The sequence below is a fragment of the Rousettus aegyptiacus genome, unplaced genomic scaffold (genome assembly GCF_014176215.1).
Source record: "Rousettus aegyptiacus isolate mRouAeg1 unplaced genomic scaffold, mRouAeg1.p scaffold_m13_p_7, whole genome shotgun sequence".
Taxonomy (NCBI): Eukaryota; Metazoa; Chordata; class Mammalia; order Chiroptera; family Pteropodidae; genus Rousettus; species Rousettus aegyptiacus.
In genome coordinates this window covers 12,884,515-12,904,092 of record NW_023416310.1, presented here as the reverse complement: position 1 = coordinate 12,904,092, position 19,578 = coordinate 12,884,515, and the positions used below count along the sequence as shown (strand labels likewise).

General features: G+C 38.7%; 1 protein-coding gene and 1 pseudogene across 1 annotated transcript in view; one reads left to right on the top strand and one right to left on the bottom strand.

The window, feature by feature from the left end:
- NCOA1 (nuclear receptor coactivator 1) overlaps positions 1-18,268 on the bottom strand; it is a 189,106-nt gene extending 170,838 nt beyond the window's left edge. The window contains exon 1 of the mRNA XM_036223966.1: positions 17,906-18,268. The gene's annotated coding sequence lies outside the window, so the exon portion shown is untranslated. The remainder of the gene's footprint in view (positions 1-17,905) is intronic.
- LOC118605732 lies at positions 1,431-1,548 on the top strand (annotated as a pseudogene).
- Positions 18,269-19,578: the final 1,310 nt, after the last annotated feature.

The following is a 19,578-nucleotide window of genomic DNA, read 5'->3' as shown; positions in this document are numbered from 1 at the left end:
AATGTTGACATAGCTGTTATTGCCAAAGAAATTAAAATTTGCTATTTTTCAACTAAACTGGTCAAATGAATTAAGGGTGGCTTCATACCAGGATAAGTTTAGTCACAGATCCTGAGCCACACAGTTCCAGGAGCTTGTTGATTTGATAGCACATGTAAATGCTTCCTTACATATGCCAAGTGCTGCTAGACTTGACCAGAGAAACTGCTGAGCCTAAGTGCTCATCTTCTGGAACTAACCACCTCCAGGAAGAAGCTGAAAGCCCTTCTGCCGCAGATGCTGAGGGCTCTACTCTAGTAAGAGCTTTGACTATATGATCAATAAACTTCCTCCTAATTTGCACATTCTGTGATAAGTGCAAAGGTTAATATGGCTTTGGTAAAGAAATGCTCACTAGCAGGGAGTCAGAGGTAAAACTAATGAAGTGGCAGAAAAATCAGATACTATTTAAAATATTAAGAGAAGTAAATCTGAAGGTCTTGCTGATACATACATTTAGAAGGTAATGAGCTTTACCTCTATACAAAAAGAATTGAGATCTATCTCATACCATATAGAAAAATGAACTCAAAATGGATCAAAGGCCTAAATGTAGGTGCTAAAATTATAGAACTCTTGAGAAAAAAAACATAGGCATCAATTTTCATGACCTTGGATTAGGCAAGGATTTCTTAGCTATAACACCAAAAGCATAAGAAGGAAAAATACAGATAAACTGCACTTCATCAAAATTGAAAACTTTTATGCCTCAAAGGACACCATCAAGAAATTAAAAATACAATCCACATGATGGAAGAATATACTTCCAAATCATATATCTAATATGGGACTTATATCCAGAATATATAAAGAACTCTTAAAATTTAATAATAAAAAGACAAATGACCAAATTTAAAAATGAGCAGATGTGAGTAGACATTTCCCTAAGAAAGCTGTCCAAATGGCCAATCAGCATATATCATATATAAAGATGCTCAACATCTTAGTCATTATGGAAATACGAATCAAAATTACAATGAGATGCCACTCATACTTAACTAGGATCAAAGTCATATAATACAAGTATTTGCAAGGAATTAGAACCCTCATACACTGCTAGTAGGAATGTAAATGGTGTAGCCACTTTGGAAAACAGTTTTGTAGTTCCTCAAAATGCTAAACATAGAGTTACCATATGACCCAGTAATTCCACTCCTAGGTATATAACCAAAACAAAGGAAAACATGTGTCTATACAAAAACTTATACATGAAAGTTGATAGTAGCATTACTCATGACAGTCAAAAAGTTGAAATAACCCAAATGTCCATCAAGAGTTGAATGGATAAACAAAATGTGGTATAGTTATACAACAGAATATTATTTGGCTATAAAAAAGGAATGAAGTATCAACACATGCTATAATATGAATGAAACTTGAAAATATTAGGCATCTATGGCCATGCCACCCTAAGCACACCAGATCTCATCTGATCTTGGAACTAAGCAGGGTTGAGCCTGGTTAATATTTGGATGGGAGACCACCTAGAAATACCGGGTGCTGTAGGCTTTTTAAATAAATAAATAAATAAATAAATAAATAAATAAATAAATAAATAAATAAATAAATGAAATACAGTAAAAAAGAAAATATTAGGCAAGGTGAAAGAAGTCAGACACAAAAAGTCACATATTATGTGAATCCATGAGATTCCTTTTGGGGGTTATGAAATGTCTGATATTAGTGATTATAGTTGTATAATTTTGTGAATATACTAAAAGCTACTGAATAGTATAATTTAAAAGAGTGACTTTAGGGTATGTGAATTATAGCTAAAATTAATTAATAAAAATAAATAGGAAATCTTTCTTGGGCATATCACAATGAAATCCTAGATATTTCATCATAGTAAATATAATAAGACAATATGAATCAGACTAACAGAATTGCAAGAAGCATTTACCAAGAATATGTGTCCAGATCAGCCTGTGGCTTTCTGATAAATACACTACCAAGGTTTAGCAAAAGCAAAGCACATATTCCTACACTCTGCATGTCTGCGCCAGGCACACATCAGTCATCAATCACAATCCCCTCTGCCATCGAGCTGGAAATGGTCAAAGATCTCTTCTCAACAGTTTTCTATGTACTCATTACTATTTATCATAACAATTTATTGAAGGTTATAAATTGATAAATTGCTGATGGTCAGACCTAAAGGTACTCACTTTAAACCCATTTCTTTTTTCTTTGTTTTTTTTACTCTAACTCCCATCTGGCTCATAACCCATTCCTTTCTTAGTCTGTTACACATGCAAACATCAGTGATCAGCCCTTTAATGATTTTATTAATTATAAAGTACTCAGACATACAAAAAAGGCATTGAAAATATTTTTAAAATATTTAATACCACTATTCAGCTAAAGAAATATGTTACAAATTCACTTACACTTCCCCTACTTTTAATAATTATGTACTTTTTTAGAAAAAGAACTGTGACTATACTCTTGTTCTTTCAGTTAAAAATCTGTACTAAGCATACATATATGTCCCATGAAGTAAAACCAAGACATCACCCAGAGACTCTTAAGCAACTGTTGACATGTGACATTTACCACACATAAAATTTCTGTCAATTTTAACAAGGGAAGGTAACTCTCCCACTTGTCAACAGCAACAGTAATGCAAACAGAAGTTAGAAAATGGCCAGAAGGTTCTCTCCATCCAAACTTTTCACTATCACTTAACTGAAGGCAAAGACCTCCACTTTCCACCTTTCTTTGTGTATTGTTAGCCCAGCACACTTCTCATTTTAACGTCTATAATATTTTTCAAGGCATTTTCAGACATAACTTCTCCTCTACCCCACAAGATAGACATGGCAGCTATATTTACACCCCTTTTCACAGATACAGGAGAACCAAGCAACTACGAGCACAAAATTGGAATTAAGCAAGGCTTGAATCCCTGCTTCACTACTTCTCAGCCAAGTAAATTGCAAAATAAAGACGCCTGGACTTACAGGGTAGCTACGATGACTGGATTACGCAATGTATATAAAGCACGTAGCACAGAACCTGGTGGAAAAGGAGCACTAAATGAATGGTAGTGGCTGCTCTCAGGAGCATTTTTAAAGACTAAGGGGTTAAAAGTTCTTAAAGTTCTCCTCGCCCTCAAAAAATAATAGTATAAAATAAAATAAAATAAAATAAAATAAAATAAAATAAAATAAAATAAAATAAAATAAAATAAAATAAAATAAAAAATCTGTAAGGGACAGCCAGAGCAAAGATTAAGGGAAAAAACAAACAAGAAAAGTCAAGAAGAAACACTTTTGTAATTAAAGTTTAAAAGAAAACCCATACCATCAACAGGATGAGCTGTCAATAACCCTCCCAGAAGTAACCTATCCTATGATGAGGTCTGAGATATGCTAACGAAAATTATAGCACCTCCCTATCATCAAGAAGCAGCTAATTTAAGGTAAATTAAATGACAATGAATTTGAAATTTCAACATGGGCACATGTTGTAATGAAGATTACTTGTTTATTTCCATATTATTCCAAAAAGGATTTGAGAGAGCTCACAGAGTACAACAGAATTAAAAAGAAAGAAATGACAAGATTGGGGCAAAGAGAAAATAAGGGAGGAAAATCAGATGAAGTCAGAGGTAAATTTACCACACAAACTACATGCCACAAGGCCCTATACAGTTGAAAGGGAAGGGCCACACATTTGATGCTGAGCTGCCCCGTAAAGAGAGAAACACCACAGGTTACGAGAGTCATGATGATTACATAACATGAACGAACCACCCAGTCAAAGGAAACACAGCTTTTCCTGGTACCAAGACCTGGAAAAAAAAATTCCTACATGGGTTCTAATAATAATGATGATAAAAACAATAACAGCTTGAACTGTACACTCAAAAATGGTTAAGATGGTAAATTTTGCTATGTGTATCTTCCTACCACACTTTAAATGAGGAGGAAAAACAAAAGCTGCTCATTTTCATTGCACTTGTCCTGGGCCACGCCATGTTCTAAGCATTTCATGTGTTTAAACTCACAAAATTCACACAACGAACTTGTGAAGTAGGTACAATTATCATCTCCATTTCATAGGTGAGAAAACCGAGGCACCAAGAGGTTAAGTAACACACAATCAGGCAGTAGCAGAGCCAGGATTCAAGTCCAGAAATCTGGCTTCAGAGTCCACGATCCTATTACATAACCCCTTTTCCATAATGGTGTCTCCCTTTGGGCAAAAAGCACTTGCCTTCAGCTAAGAGCTTAATATTTGTCTATCAATTATTAGCTCATTTTAGTTTGTCTTAGTCCTGCAGATCAGCTGCTAATAGTAATAGCAGTAGCAGCAGTTACAACATCAACATACTGCGATAAAAGAGATTAACATCCTCGCAATTATACATTAAGTACTAAATTTTACAAAGCTGTTTTTTTTTAATGGCTCTCAATAAAGGCTGATTGCATTATACCAAGTAACAATTCTGTAAAAGTAATTCTACTCCAGTCTAAAACAATGCAATCAGTATACATAGCTCTCTGGTATTCTGGCTTGATCCAAGTAAAAATTCTGATTGTTTCTAGAGCAATGTATTAAATGTGTTTATTTAAGCAATCCTCAAGAGTATTGTTTCTGAATACTAGGTCTTTGAAAGAATTGGGCAGCAAGGTAAGTGGATATATACTTGCTAGAGTGAAGCTGTTCTATATTGACAACTACAGGAAGACTATATACTTTCATATTCCATCAAGTGCAGAATCAAGTTAACTTTCTCTTATGAAAATTAAGGAAATCTAACCACTAAAGATGTCTAAGTAGGCAGCCAACCCACCTCTATGCAGAAATGAGTCAAGAAAGTATTTTCTTATGGGGCCAAATTTTTCCTCTGAAAGTGGTTCTGTATCAAACGGAAAAACTGCCATTTGAGTCCCTAAGTTTTCTATATGCCATTCAATATAGTCGCAATGATTTTGACTCAGAAAATTCTCAAAACATGAGTTTTCCAATATTTATCTTTGCCGTAAAACTACTTCAATTAAGCATTCAGAGCATCTAATTGAGACACACACTCCTGAGCTAAATGAATTGGGCAGCTACGTAAAGTTATTAGATATAAATTGTCTAGAAATATCTGTTAAAACATATATATGTGTGTGTATATATATGTGTATATGTATATGTTTGTATATATATACGATGTAGGTTTTGGGTTTGGAATAGTAGGTATCTCATATCTTTCTTTCTGAAACAACTAAGTAGCAGGGTCGGCTGCCTACCAAGGCCATTGCTAGTTAGTGTAAATACAACTACATCATAAGCATATATGGCTAGGAAACAATAAAAATAAGACAAGCATCTCATAAGGGAAGTGAACAAATATGAATGAGAGGCTTTGGGGGGGGGGCCCAATATACAAAAAACATCTGAAGAAAGGGAATTGTAAATTATGACAATTAAATAAGTCTCTTATCCAACATCTATTTTTCAATCTCAAAAACAAATCTGAATCTGCTTTGGTCATCTGACCATCCTGTAGCAATGACTGTGTCCAAAGAAATGGAGAATTATGACAGACCAAGCCTAGATCACCTGCCCATCCCTTGGTCAAGGGGGAGGATAATGTGACCTGATAGTAGACAGCCTAAATTAACAGCTACCATATAATTCACTACAGAAAATGTCACCTTTTAACTCTATATACTTTCATTTCTTTGAATTTTATGAATATAATCATGTTTTACATGTTTATTTTTTTAATATGAAAAGAAAATTATTGGAATGCAGTCAAAAAGAAAGCTAAAGTTCAGGTTGATGACTTCAGGAAAAAATAAGCCGCATGTATAAATAAAGATCTGGGCTTCCTAATCCTGCATAGTTGGCCAACATTTTAACCGCCACCCAACAGTCCTTATCAAACCAAACATTAGAAGACAAATTAAAAATGGAGAAAATAGATTTTAATTAGCCATATGTTGATGAGAGGGAAGAAAAAAAGACATTCAGAGACCTTAGAGGAAATTTTCATGAAATCCTCAGACAGTAAAAGGTTTCCAACAATATCTGCAAGCCCTTTATATCCAATCTCACTTTTCTCACTCCATAATCTTACCAGCCAAACACTACATGTAGAAAGGCTCTGGATCAGATTTACTGAAGCCAATCACTTTCTACCTGTTTCAAATATCACCTATAAAGATGATAGCAAAACCATCCAAACTAAAACAATTTATAATACCTACTTCTCAAGTAGAGACATTAGTAAAATTTGTCCCTTAATTATCCCAAGCACTACTATTCAGCACTACAAGTTTTTTTATAAATAAATTCAGTAATAAAAATCTCATTTAGACTGACACATTAAAACAATTCCTCTTTATTTCAGTGATTCCAGGCAGGGTCTACTGATTCTGATAGTCATCTTTCGAAAGAAAGTAATTCTGCTTTGGTGAGGCAAAGACAGTTACCGCTCACCAAACACTCACGTTCTTGCCAGCATTTCTTAGCCTCTTAAGCAGTGTCCTGTGACTACTTCTTGTTATAAGAGGAAATGATATGGGTCACTTCAGAGCCAAAGGCACAGTAACCAAGGAGTGTCCATGTTACAGAGAGTGTACCAAAGTACATGATTATTTTAATCATGGAATCCTTTTTTTCAAGTTCCTTGGGACTGTGCGCTAAGCATCGCTCTAAATCCTACATACCTAATTCAAATTCCACTTCCTCCAAGAAGCCTACCCAGACCACACTAGGCTCCAAGGCATGATCAGGAACATACTATATGTACACTATGAGTAAAGCACTATGAAAGCACTGTGGTACTGGCACAAAACTAGTATAATAAATGGCTTCTACCTTCTATAATACACAATGTGGTTGATGAGAAGACACATATAAAGGCAGAAACAAGTATACCTGATAAATTGTGAGAGCTAAAAATAGTAAATGCTAGAGGAATTTCCACATATCTCAGCAACAAGTTATATATTCCCACATGACATCTTTTATATTATTTTTAAATTCATGTATGATTTGAAGCAAATGAGACCCCCATATAGGGATTATAATCTCCTTGAAGGGCAGAAACCCTAAGATATAACAACATCATGGTGCACCATATTACCATTCAAATTCAAGTACTTTAATTGAGAAGAATGTGTTGAAAAATTTGAACAGAAGTGTAATAATCTTCAAGACACTAGGAATCTGTGTCTTAAGCACAGCTAAGGAGAGAAGAAGGAACACAGTTTCTGTTACCCACAGCAGGTGGGGTTCTACACTGGAGAATAATGAGTGACCAGGCTACCCCACACTTGTACATAGCTCTTAACGGCCAACTCTTTATGCTGTAAGGACTACATGTTCTCCAAGCAATATACGATTTCCAACTCAATTTCCCAAATACTCTAAAATGGATAAAAAGATTCCCTAGATGTTATATATGCGTATTCTAGGCATATATACAAAAAGGTCTATTTCCCTAAATTAATTAGTATTATGATTTAATCGACATGACTCGCCAATATTTTAATTTTACATGCATAAGCCATTGCAGAGGACAAAATATAAAACATGATCCCCTTCTGCCATTCTCATACCTTAATTAAGGAGATGGAACACATGAAAATAAAAACTTCCAGAGTACAAAGTAGTATAGAGTATCAAATGAATAATAAGAAAACTAGAAATTAAAGGTGTTCATAGAAGGAAGAGATTACTTTCAAATTTAGTCTGAACACTTAAAAAAGCAAAGTGGAATCTGAGCTGAACTGAGTCCTAAAGAGTAGGTAGAATTTTAGGAGGTATAGACTAGGATAAGGGAGAACATTCTAGGGAAAGGAATATATAAAGGGGTGGAAACCAAGAAGTCCAAGGGATGTTTAGGTGACAGTAAATTGCCAATTTTATTTCGAACAACTTATTGAGGGAGATTAATGAGAAGAGAAAAGTAGGTTGGTGCCAGATACTGGAAAGCTTAAATTCTAGGCTAAGGAAAAACTTTATCTTGACAATGATGAGGAGTCACTGAAGGTTTTTAAGCAAAGTAACACAATGAAAATAAAAGTTACAATGATCACTCCAAAACAAAATTTAGGACCAATTGAAGGAGAAACTCACTGGGGACATTGAGACCACTCTGGACACTATCGCAGTAAGTAGGCCTAAATTAGAAAGGTGATCAGGGTAAGCTGGGAGGAACAGATCTATGGAGCTGAGAGAAACTGAAAAGTGGTTTTAGTGTAGGTCAAATCAGACCCTAAAGGACTCTAGAAAGCTGCGATTCAGATGTTAGAAAGAGGTTTAAAGCACAGTAACTGAATTCCAGTCTACCCAGCAGGGTCTCCCAATACTTGATACTAAGCTCTTCCATACATGTATGCATTCCCGTCTCCATACTCAAACAAAAGATCCACTCGTCTTTATTGGGATTTAGGGGAATAGAGGTGGGAAATGATATTTAAAAGCAGCCAAGTAACGATGGCCAGGTAGTTATGAAACAAATAGAACTCAAACATCTGTAAAGGCCAAAGGCACTGCAATCACATCTATTGCAAAATGGAAAAAGAGACTGCAAATCCAGTCACACTGCAGGCTTGAGTAATGACATCAGATATATCCATTAAACTTGGCAAGAGGGCAAGAATGGATGAATGGAGTTATTGAGGTCCCAGTCCTTAACAAGAGCGTTTCTTAACCTTTGGGAAGGTCATGGACCCTTTCGGGAATTTGGTAAAAACTACAGACCCTCTCTTCAGAAAAGTGCATCATTGACTCACAAAATTTTACAAACAATTTGTGTTCACAGACTCCCTAAAGCTGATCTAGAAACTCTTAGTCCATGAACTCCGAGAATTCTTAGTTAAGAATCCTTGCTATAAAGTCATAACCATTTTTTATCATACACCAAATAGTTAAAACGTTTTTGAATAGGAAGCCATAGATGCATATTTATTTATTTATAATTTATATACCATGCACACCAGACCAATAAATTATGACCTTGTAAAGCATACACAAAAATAAAAATTAAAAGAAAATTTATTATGAGAAATAATTTTTAAACATTTATCTTACTTATTGATGACACAGTTTTGTGTTCTTCCTAATAAATATTAAGTTTTTATTCACTATTTTTGGTGAAAGTAATGCAACTACACGATTTGCTATTTTTTAATTTTGCTTTCACATTCTGTAATACAGCAACTTGAAAGTCTGGTTCTAAATTCAGTACATTTTTATAATAAGTTCATTTTTATAATTAAAAAAACTATTTTATTTTATTTTAATGGTTATCATAGCTAAAAAACAGACTTCACAAAGATGAATAAAACCAAAGGGAAGACTTGCATCACTTGCTGCACTGAAAAAAAATATGATATTCAATTTTCAATCCCATTCACCATTTATGCAAAGGTTTTTGCTAAAATTTAGCTAGTGCATTTCAATATTTCCTGATGACAATCAGTTGTTCTTACTAACTCATCAGATGGTACTGGCTTTTTATATTTTAAGCAGATGGGTTCAAAAACCACTAGAACTCCTTTTTTACAAAGGTTTTTATACAGGTTAGAAAATTTTGTTTCCAAGTCCAAGTACATATTTAAAAACATAAAGTTAACACATGCATTTTCAACAGTTAAATTCAATAATGATGGATATAGTTCCAAATACCCATTTTCAATTACCTCTCAGCATAACATTAAATTTTATTTTGTTTTTGAAGGTAGTTACTTTTTGAGTTACTGTTAAGAACTTACCATTACCCCAAAGAGATAGACCAAGTGTGTTTATTTTTCATAAATACCTGCTCGGTAACATAAGCTTCACAGCTACTTGTCACAGAAATGGTCAGCAAATCTGGGACATTTGAGTTTTTGTAAAAGAAAAATGAGTACATCATCTTAAGTTAGACAATTCCTAAGTCCGTTGCTCAAAATACCAGTTAATTTCTATGAAATATTATACAAAAGATCTGCATGATGACTCCTCATTACAATACAAAATATGTTAGGAATCCACTATTTAAAATAATGATTCCAAAAATCTAATTACCTACTCCCCTATAAACTAAAACATCACAACAGACTGAAAGTAACTTCCTCAAAGATGTCAAATATTTCTCCTGTTTTCCAGGTAATTTTATTAAACCATACTGTAGAGACCACTGCTCTAAATATGCCTGGGCTCCCACAGGCCAAAGCTCTCTTCAGTGCCTCCTAACTAGTTTCCCTTGCACGCTACCAAAATTTAAAGGCATTACCTTTAAAGGTATTCTAATTATAATATATTGTATCCATCTCTGAATTACTAACAGTTTGGCAAAAGACATAATGACAGCACATTCTGTGACACCAGTTGTCTTCAACACTGTTCCCTCAGCGTAATGTTGGCCAGCAGTTCAGTCAAATAGAGAGGGCTGGAACAAGGTCCATGACTCTTCATGACATAACCTGCCTTAAATCCTTTGTGGATCGCAGCAGGGCATAAATAAACCAGTAAAATAAATCACGAACCATAATGAGTCAGGGGCTTTCAGCTTGCATAACCGATCTCACTTATACAGTGACAAGTATTTATTAAAAAAAGACAACATTTTCACACTTAAAAAACAAGTCCATTGTATCTTCTTTAAAATGCCAAAATGATAACATTGTTTTAAAAATAGTGTAAGACACTGAAAAAGATTTTGTACTAACTTCTATCAAAAAAAAAAAAAAACCCACAGTCTATTCTTAAATATACATAAAAATGAGTAAGTTCCCAGTGTGGTAACCCTTACATGTGGAAACATTTTAAAAACTATAAAAATACAAAATTGGGGGTGTAAATATTGTCAAAAAAGATCCATATAAATTTGGAAAACTGACATTTCTCATTTTCATTGGATCTACATACTTCGCTGTGCCCCACCTCTGTCCATTCGAATCCCGCACTGTCTCACTGCTGCACCTCGAACATCTGGTCCTCTCCCCACTTCAGCGGATGCCACGGCCCTCCTTGCACTTTCCCCCTTCACCACTCCCAAGATAACTCTTTTGTCTTCTGTCCTTTCATCTTTGCTATTGAATCTTCCTGAATAGACTGCTCTCCTCGCCCTCACTCATACGGAGATCATCCCCCCACCTTCAATGTTCTGGTCCACAACCAAATCCTCCAAGAAACTTGCCCCGATTCCTCTCACAGAAAAATAATTGCTCCCTTTCCTGAATCCTCAAAGTACTATTTTAGTACCTCTCTCATAGCACTCATCACATTCAATTAGTATTATAGGTATTTGTGTGTTCGTCTTATCACCTCTCTTAGGTCATAATCTCCTTAAGAACAAGGTCTATATCTTATCATTTAACTGCCTTATCTTCTAACAACACAGCACCTTGAACAAAGTAAGTACTCATATACTTAGGCCTTGAATAAATGATTGAGTGACTACTTAGAAATTCAATTACAGACTTACTGTACCATCTGGAATGGAGAGCGAGTTATGACTTACTTTGCAGAACAAATAATTTTTCCCATTTTTCCTGCAAATTCACCAAAGCACAGCCAGTATTACACAAACAGGTGCTTTCAAAAAGCAAGGACATTTCATCCTTCAACTATCTGGTCAAATACAGTATGTTATCTTTATATACACACACACATACATTCACAATAGAATATCTCTTACTGTTAAACAATCAAATCTATACTTTATAATAAAAGCATGTAAATGTTTTAACCAAATAGGTAAACTAAAAATGTGAGATGTAATATATTAAAGCTATCAGAATAAGATCAACCATTCAAAATACAAGTAGAAACAGAGAATGACCAAGCAATTTATTCCAAATGAAAAAGCAAACAAACTAAGCTTTAGCTATTTAAATACTAACAAAACTTGAGAGGCAGTATTTTATTGCTAAGAACCCAAAACCAACGATTCAAAGATAAGCTTACCTAGACAGAAGCACCAAAGAATCAACATTACTAAAGTACAAAGGTGAGATGAGAAACGGCACAAAAATCTTAAAGTGACACTTTCATTAAGTAACTCGTATCTATGGTTTCTGGGTCATCAGAAAGCAACAGGATTGCTGGAGTTCCCACTGCACATCTATAGAACAGACTGAGGCTACCCAGAAAGGGAAAAAAAGGGATACAATGTGGCCAAGTGTGGCAAACATGCTTGGAGAGAAGCCAATTTAAAGGTATGCTTGTGATTTCGGGTCAGAAGACCTGGACTCAAATGTCATCCCTAATACCTACAAGCTATGCAATCTTACACCAGTCACTTAACCTCCCTGAGCCCTATTTCCTTGTTTATAAAATGTAATATGCGGAGCAAGCACAGTACCTGAGTACAGTGTGTCTCAGCGACAGCACTCAGTAAGTGTTTGGCAACTCTGACTGCATGCGGGCCATACATGAAAAGCAGACATTTCCAGATGCTTTTGTAGCTTTTGGGAAAGCAGCCTTAATTAATCCCTTATTACAATATTTGACAATCAATTTTTGGCTAAAAAATAAAAATACTCATTTCCTCCTATCTTATACATTACTCAAAAGCTTACCAGAATCCTTAAAATTTTAAATCTCTTTGCGATAACTTTCAAGTACAAAAAGTAACTCTTGTTGTACTAACTTCTATCAAAAAACAAAAAACAACAAAAAAAAAACACAGTCTATTCTTAAATATACATAAAAATGAGTGGAGTGAGTAAGTTCTTGCCCAAGTAATGCTACTACATACATGACCCATGAAAATTTACTACATATGCCTGGTTTTAGTTTTCTCATCCGTAATATTAAAGAGGCTGTCCTAAATTACTATTAAAGCTCCTTTACTCTAAATATTGTGGTTCATGCCAGCTCAAGGATTTCTCAATCTAATTAGAAAAACCAATTCAACATATACTGAAAAGAGAATCTCATTAAAAAAAAAAAAAGAGAGAGAAAGGAAAAAATATATAGAACAAACTAATTGATGATAAGGGAGTGATAAAAATCAAGCTTTCTAGAGAACGTACCAGCTTTGACTCTGTTTTTGAAGTTCAAGAGATAAAGGAAAAGAAAATACAATTTAAATAAAGAAAATGAAACATGTAAAATCAAAGAAGATATCTGTGATTATAATACTGTCTTCACTTGTGTATCATTTTACAGTTTACAAAGCATTTCTGCATATGCCATCTGCAGCGAATTTTCTGGAATGAGAAATACAAGAACAGTTTAAATAATTTACATTTGATAAATCTGTCCACAGAGTCTCCATTAAAAACAATAACATCAAAAAACATTTTAGAAAGGAATTTTTTCAGCATTTGTATGTAGGCTGAATTAGAGAGGCAAATGCATGCAGGCAAACAACTATAAACCTACAAATCATAGAATTTTAGCACAAGAAGAAATGTGAAATCAGACCATATGTTCATTTAATGATAAAGAAAATGAAGCCCACAGAGTTAATGTGGCATTCATTACTCAGTGTGCAAAATGACTGGAGGACCAGATCATAGAACCAGAAATAAAGGGGGCAATCCAAGAAACTGCGAAGGAAGGATTCAGAGAATTTGGTGATGGATTAGATAGTGATGTGTTTAGGTTATGGAAATATAAAGTCTTACTATATACCAATCATTATGCTCCACACATCTTGTTATTTAATACAACAGGTTAATTTCAAGATCACAGCAATCCGAGGGTCAGTACACTATTCCAATTTTAAACATGAAAACCTGAAGTTTAGTGTGGTTAAATAACTTGCCCAAGGTTATATCTACTAAGTATCTGGGAGATCAGGACACCATTTCCTGTTCAGTCAAACCTCTACTTCCAAAAGAAGCTTAAAAATTGCCTCAAAATTATGTGTCAGAAGAACAAAAATGAAGCATCACTCTAGAAACACTGGATAATCCAGTGCAATTAGAATTCTGGTCTTGTTAATAGGTGTATTTCATCTCTGTGTTTGTATCTATTGTTATCAGTCCAGTCTGTTTGTTCCCAATGGTCAGGTCCAAGACTTCTTAGTAAAGTCAAACTTCCCTGCTTTCCACACTGAAATATACCCACAAGGAGTGATTAGATCAAAATATATCTAAGATTGAGGGGTAACTACACTGATTAATTTCGTGTCTTCTACTCTTTGGGTGACTAAAGCTTCTGTTTTGGCAAAAGCTATTTATCCTTAAAATATAAAAACTACACTAAGCTTTTCTAAAAGCCTGTCACTTCGAGAAGCCTCAAAATTACTGTGTTGCAGATGGGGGTACGGGGGAGGCAGCATGGATACAACGACCCACTCTAGTTGCACTTCTCAAATTGGACTTATATGTTGGTGTCAGAGTTTTGTAATAATTTATCTTATTCAACCATGTATCCTGCAGAAATATAATCATTTCTAATACTCTATATTAATCCAAAATTGTGTACCCACAAAGCGTTGTCCAGAACTAAACACAGGAAAACAATCTGCACCTCCTTCTTAAACTAAGCAACCAAGAGTGGTACCTGGTGGCCACTAAGCCATTTTATGACCTCGGACTCCATGTTGAAAGAAAGGCATAAAGTCTAATTAAAATACAAAGGTAAAAGGGAAGGCTTGGAATAACTAGACCTCATCTCCGACAGTAAGAAAAAAGGCCAGAGACCACGACGTCCACCCTCAGTGACCAGTGACCAAGGGCTAAGCTACTGGTTAACCTGAGAGAGTAGCAATAAAGTCCTTCCCTACAGTCTAGGTGGAAAAGTTGTACAAGGTGGGGAGAAATTTGTACAGTTCTGCAAACCAGACTGGATATAGTGCTCTGTCGTTCAACTCCTAAAACACATGTATTTCATCCCATCTCACAGTCCCCTCTGTGCCTAATATTTGCAGGAATTGTAAAAAGGAGCCCACCGCATGTTTTTGGACCTCTGCCATGAAAGTAGTGAATGGCCCTGTGAGAATTCCTGTGATTATCACAGGGAGAAGGCAAAAATCACTGCCAGGACAGCAATACCAAGCATCCTGAGGCTCTCCTACAAACCATGACTTAAGGGATTCTACTTGGTGGTGTGTACTTGTATTGATCTCCCATACTTGCTTTAAAATGAAGACTATTTTAGGCCATAGGGTTTAAAGCCAACCCCGAAAGGCATGCAACATTTTAGAGCAATGTGAAGCCCTTGGAGGATAGGCAAAAAAGACAAATTAAAGGAATAGAATAGTATTTCACTAAAAGATGTGTGAAATAGATGGCAACAGAAAAGGGAAGGTTAAAATGTTCTTAAACAACAATTCTAAATCATATTGATATACAGTCCAACATCCTCTCTTCCCCACCACCGTTCAGCACCTCTACACCACCCTCATCACTTACTCAACATTTAGTCCTGGATTAGCAGGATCTAGAGTACATGCAGAGAACATTCCATCCTGGGAACATCTTTAAATTATTTAGGCTTGTTTACCACCCTTCCCTACAGAACAAAAGCGTGAACTTTTGCCAACACTTTCACAACATATACCAGTCGGCACCACAGCAACCCAATCCTCTGCCCACCAAAGGATTAACACGTATACAGAAAACAGGAAATTCAACAAAAATCGTAGTTTGACCCGAGACTCTCTTAACGGTTAGATGTCTTAAATAGTAGCAGTATCTTTATATCACACCCTCTTCGTGCTACCCTTACAGCTTCCTGGCATAAGCAAATTCTTGGGATTATACAAACTGCTGCTTCTGTTTCCAGCCTAGATTTCTAGAAATGAAACCCTGGAATTGAGGGAGAAAGAAAAACAAATGTTGGCAGAAAGAGAGAGGAAAATGCATTGTCTATATAATCCCAGTTTAAGTGGAACAATCACCATTAGTTCCATCAGGCTTTTTTTTTTTTTTCAATAAAACCACTTACTCAAATATGCAGATCTGAAATACGCCCTTGGCTTAAACCACACAAAAAGCAATTTAACAGACACAATCCTACAGATTTTCTAAGAAATGAGAAACATTAACTATTAAATTATGCAAAATTCAAGCTTTGCAAAAAAAAAAAATCAAACTACATTGTGAGTTAAATGTAATAAAATATCAGTGCAAAATGTGTACAAAAATCAAACCAAACACATTTGTTCTCATAAGCAGCAACCCTATATTTCCTCTCCAAACCATATATTCACTATTAAGGCCCATTTTTGAGCCACTGTTCCCAAAGCATAAAGTCTGAATAAGAAATGAAGGGAAAACATTTCAGATACTAGTTCATAAAACAAAATTAGACCTTTCCACAAACTATAAGAGATAAAATAGAAACACTTTCAGTTGTATCTAGTTTATAACAGTCCAAGGAATGTCCATTTATTAAGCTGGATCACACCCACTGCTACCTTTAACCCAAAACTATTTCTAGTTAAGCGGCCAAAAGACCCATTATTTTCACATCATTCACAACATGTAGAAATCTGACCCCCTTCCTACTACATCACAGCTTCTGTGAAATAAGCTGAGAGGCCCCTTTGGTCAACTTTTTCTTTTTTTTTTTTTTATTTTTAGACAAACCAACCAATTCCAGGAGAAGAGACACACCTCAAATTTAACCCTTGAAATCCATCCTGTCAACAGTCCAGTATAATCTAAGCTTTCCCGCAGCAATGTTTTATTTACACAAACACTTGAAGATTTCTTAATCACTGAAGTATAAGCCTCAGTCCTCACAAATCATCGCCGCAGAGATTACTCTGGACATCCACAGAGGGTGCTGGGACTGTTATTCACTCAAAAACACTTCATTCACCATCACCACACTCGACATTAAAAATTCAGTCTTAAAAGGAAAAGATGTCACCTCCACAAGGACACCTGCCTCTTCAACGCCTCTACAATAAACGAAGAGAGAGCCCAGCATGAAAGCCTAAAAAGAGGCTTCGGTTTAAAGTTTTCCTCCCCACCAAACTCTGCGGCCACTGTACCGTGGACTGTCCTTGTCACACACACAGAGGCATTTATTGTTAAACCCTCCGTCTCCCTCTAATATCGTCAGCCCTGGCAGCGTCTGGCTGATGGGAATGACTGCTTTAAATAAATAAAATGAAATGAAATAAAATGAAATACCGTCGTTGGGTAAGAAGGACTAGGGACCCTGGTGTCTCTAGTCTCGATTTCTCCATTTCTCTTCCAAGAGACTAGGGAACGGCGCGAGTTCTGTCGCTGACCATTAACCTATCCCACCTCCCAATCGTCCAATCACCATGTTTGCTCCCCTTCCTAGGTCGTTCCAGCAGAATCCTAAGAAAGGGACCAAACCCTAACCCTAATAGGAAAATCTCACTAATCCACCCCATTTCTCCTTAGAAATCCCTCATCGGGAGAAGAAAAAAGCCCGTGCGCCGGGGTAAGGAGAAGCGCCGTCGAAGGCTGCGCTTACGGAAAGACGCGCCATGGCCATCCCCATTTCGCAGCCCGTGCAGGCGAGACCAGGAGAGGTTAACCCGCCGGCCAAGGTCACGGCGCTCACCAGGGGCCGAGGGGCGCCAGCGCTGATTTCCGGCTCCCCCTCTCGGCGGCGAGGAGCGCCGGCGGACTCGGGGCGCCGCTCCCCACGCCCGGCCGGCGGCCGCGAGCCTCGCGCACCCTCCGCGGATGCTCGCCCTGTCCGCACTAACTAGGGCAACTGGGAAAGGGGGCACAGAAGTCGCTGCTGCAGCGATTTCCCTCCGCGGGCGCAGCCCCCAGCTGGTGCCCGTGACAGCTGCGACCTCCGCCCCCTCCAGCCGCGCGAGGCCGAGGGAGAACTCGGGGAAAGTGGGAGGGGGAACGGAGAGAAAGGAGAGCGGGGGGCGGAGGGGCGCCAGCTGCTCCCCGCCCCCTAGGGCCTCGGCGGCCGCGCGGCTCGTGACAGCTGCACCCACCGGGAGGCTCGGCGCCCGCCGCCCGCCACTCACCTGCCGCCGCCGCCACTGGGCCGCGCTGGCCGGCGCCGCGCTCGCCCGCGACCGTGGCGGGACTGCCGCGGCCTCCGCCGCTCCTCGGGCCGGGAGCCCGCCGCCTCCGCGGCTCTCCGGCCCCCTCCTCCGGAGCAGGGGTCCCCCCGCAGGGGGATGCAGAACGGACCCGGCGCAGGCTCCGCTCGAGGGAGCAGCAGGGAACAGGGCGGCCGGGGCGCTCGAGGCTGCGGGTCAGCCGTCTGAGGGCAGGGCTGGGCGAATCGCGTCAGACTCCCGCTCCCCTGGCTTGAAGAACAGGCATTTCAGCCGGTCTCCGCGGCCGCCATGTTCTCTCTTCCTCTTCCTCCTCCTCCTCTGCCGCCACCACCGCCCCCACCGCTTTCGGCCCCGCCCCCTCCGCGCCCCGCCCCGCCCCGCCCCTCGCCCTCCCTGCTGCCCCGCCCGCCGCGCTGCCCTTGCGCGCTCGGGCCCAGCTGGGCCGCTGCGACCGGGTGCCCGAGAGCTCCGACGGCGCGCCCTGGACAGCGCGCTCCCCACCTCCTGGCCGCGGGGCGAAGAGCCTCCCTGCGCCCTCTGCCGGCCGCGGGCCCCGGGGAGGGCTGCCGCGGTCCCGCCCCGGCCCGCGCGTCCTAATGAAGTGTGGGAAAGGAGGCCCTAACTCTTCCCCTTCCCTCGGGGCCTTCCTCTGACTGCTGCCGGGAAGCGGTGTCGAGCCCCAGGGTGCTTTCAGCTAGCTAGGCTGCCGGGCCTGCAGCCTCCCGCTGGTCTTATCTCTCAGAGAAGGTTGCGGATCAGCGAAAGGCCCTATGGACGACTCTTCTGGGGAAGAGTCGGTTCTGGGCCTGTCTCTCCACTAATTTGTTGTATTACTTTGAGCTAGACACATCCCGCGGGCCTCGGTTTTTATTCTGTAAAATTGGGGGGGTGGTTGCCTAGATGATTTCACAGGCTATTAGACAAGGAGAAAGAAAGATCATCTGCCCCCTTCGTTTTACAGATGAAAAGATCTGACTGACTTGTCTGGCTCTGCAATTCTATGAATTACCCAAAATGTCTAACATTGACAGAGCTTTCCCCTCAAGGGGGCCCACACTTTTCTTCTTTCCTACTGGCTTTTTTTATTCTATAATGGAAGTGCTACTTCCAAAAGTAGAGTGTTTCTTGTCACCAGAGGAATCAAACAGCTGTTGAACAGGCTTTCTGTGCCATGATGGCTTTATCTGGAAAGCATCCCTCATTCCAAAGGCTGGCAATATAATACCGCTCTCTCTCCTCAGTTGTCCTAAGGATGAATGAGTCACTGGCTGCGGAAGTGCTTTGTGAAGCATACATCTATCCTTTCCTGCACTCATCCCCAGTTAGCTGTCTTCACCTACCTCAATCCTGCCCTGCTGCTGCTGTCTCCCAACGATTTCTGCTCTTTCTCTTCCAGTGTTTTCTACCCAGTATTGATTTCCAACAACCTCTGTAAATCCTTAAGCCTTCATATCCCTTCTCCTAACTGAAACCTGACTTTGAAAACATCAACCTCCCTGGCAACTCTCTGAGGCAGTGGGTAACTTGCTCCAGAAGCAAGTACTCCATCCTGCCATCATTCACTGCCATATTCTAGATCATCTTCCTCTTCCTGTCTTGTGCATTAAACAATCGTTAGCCCACATTCATCATAT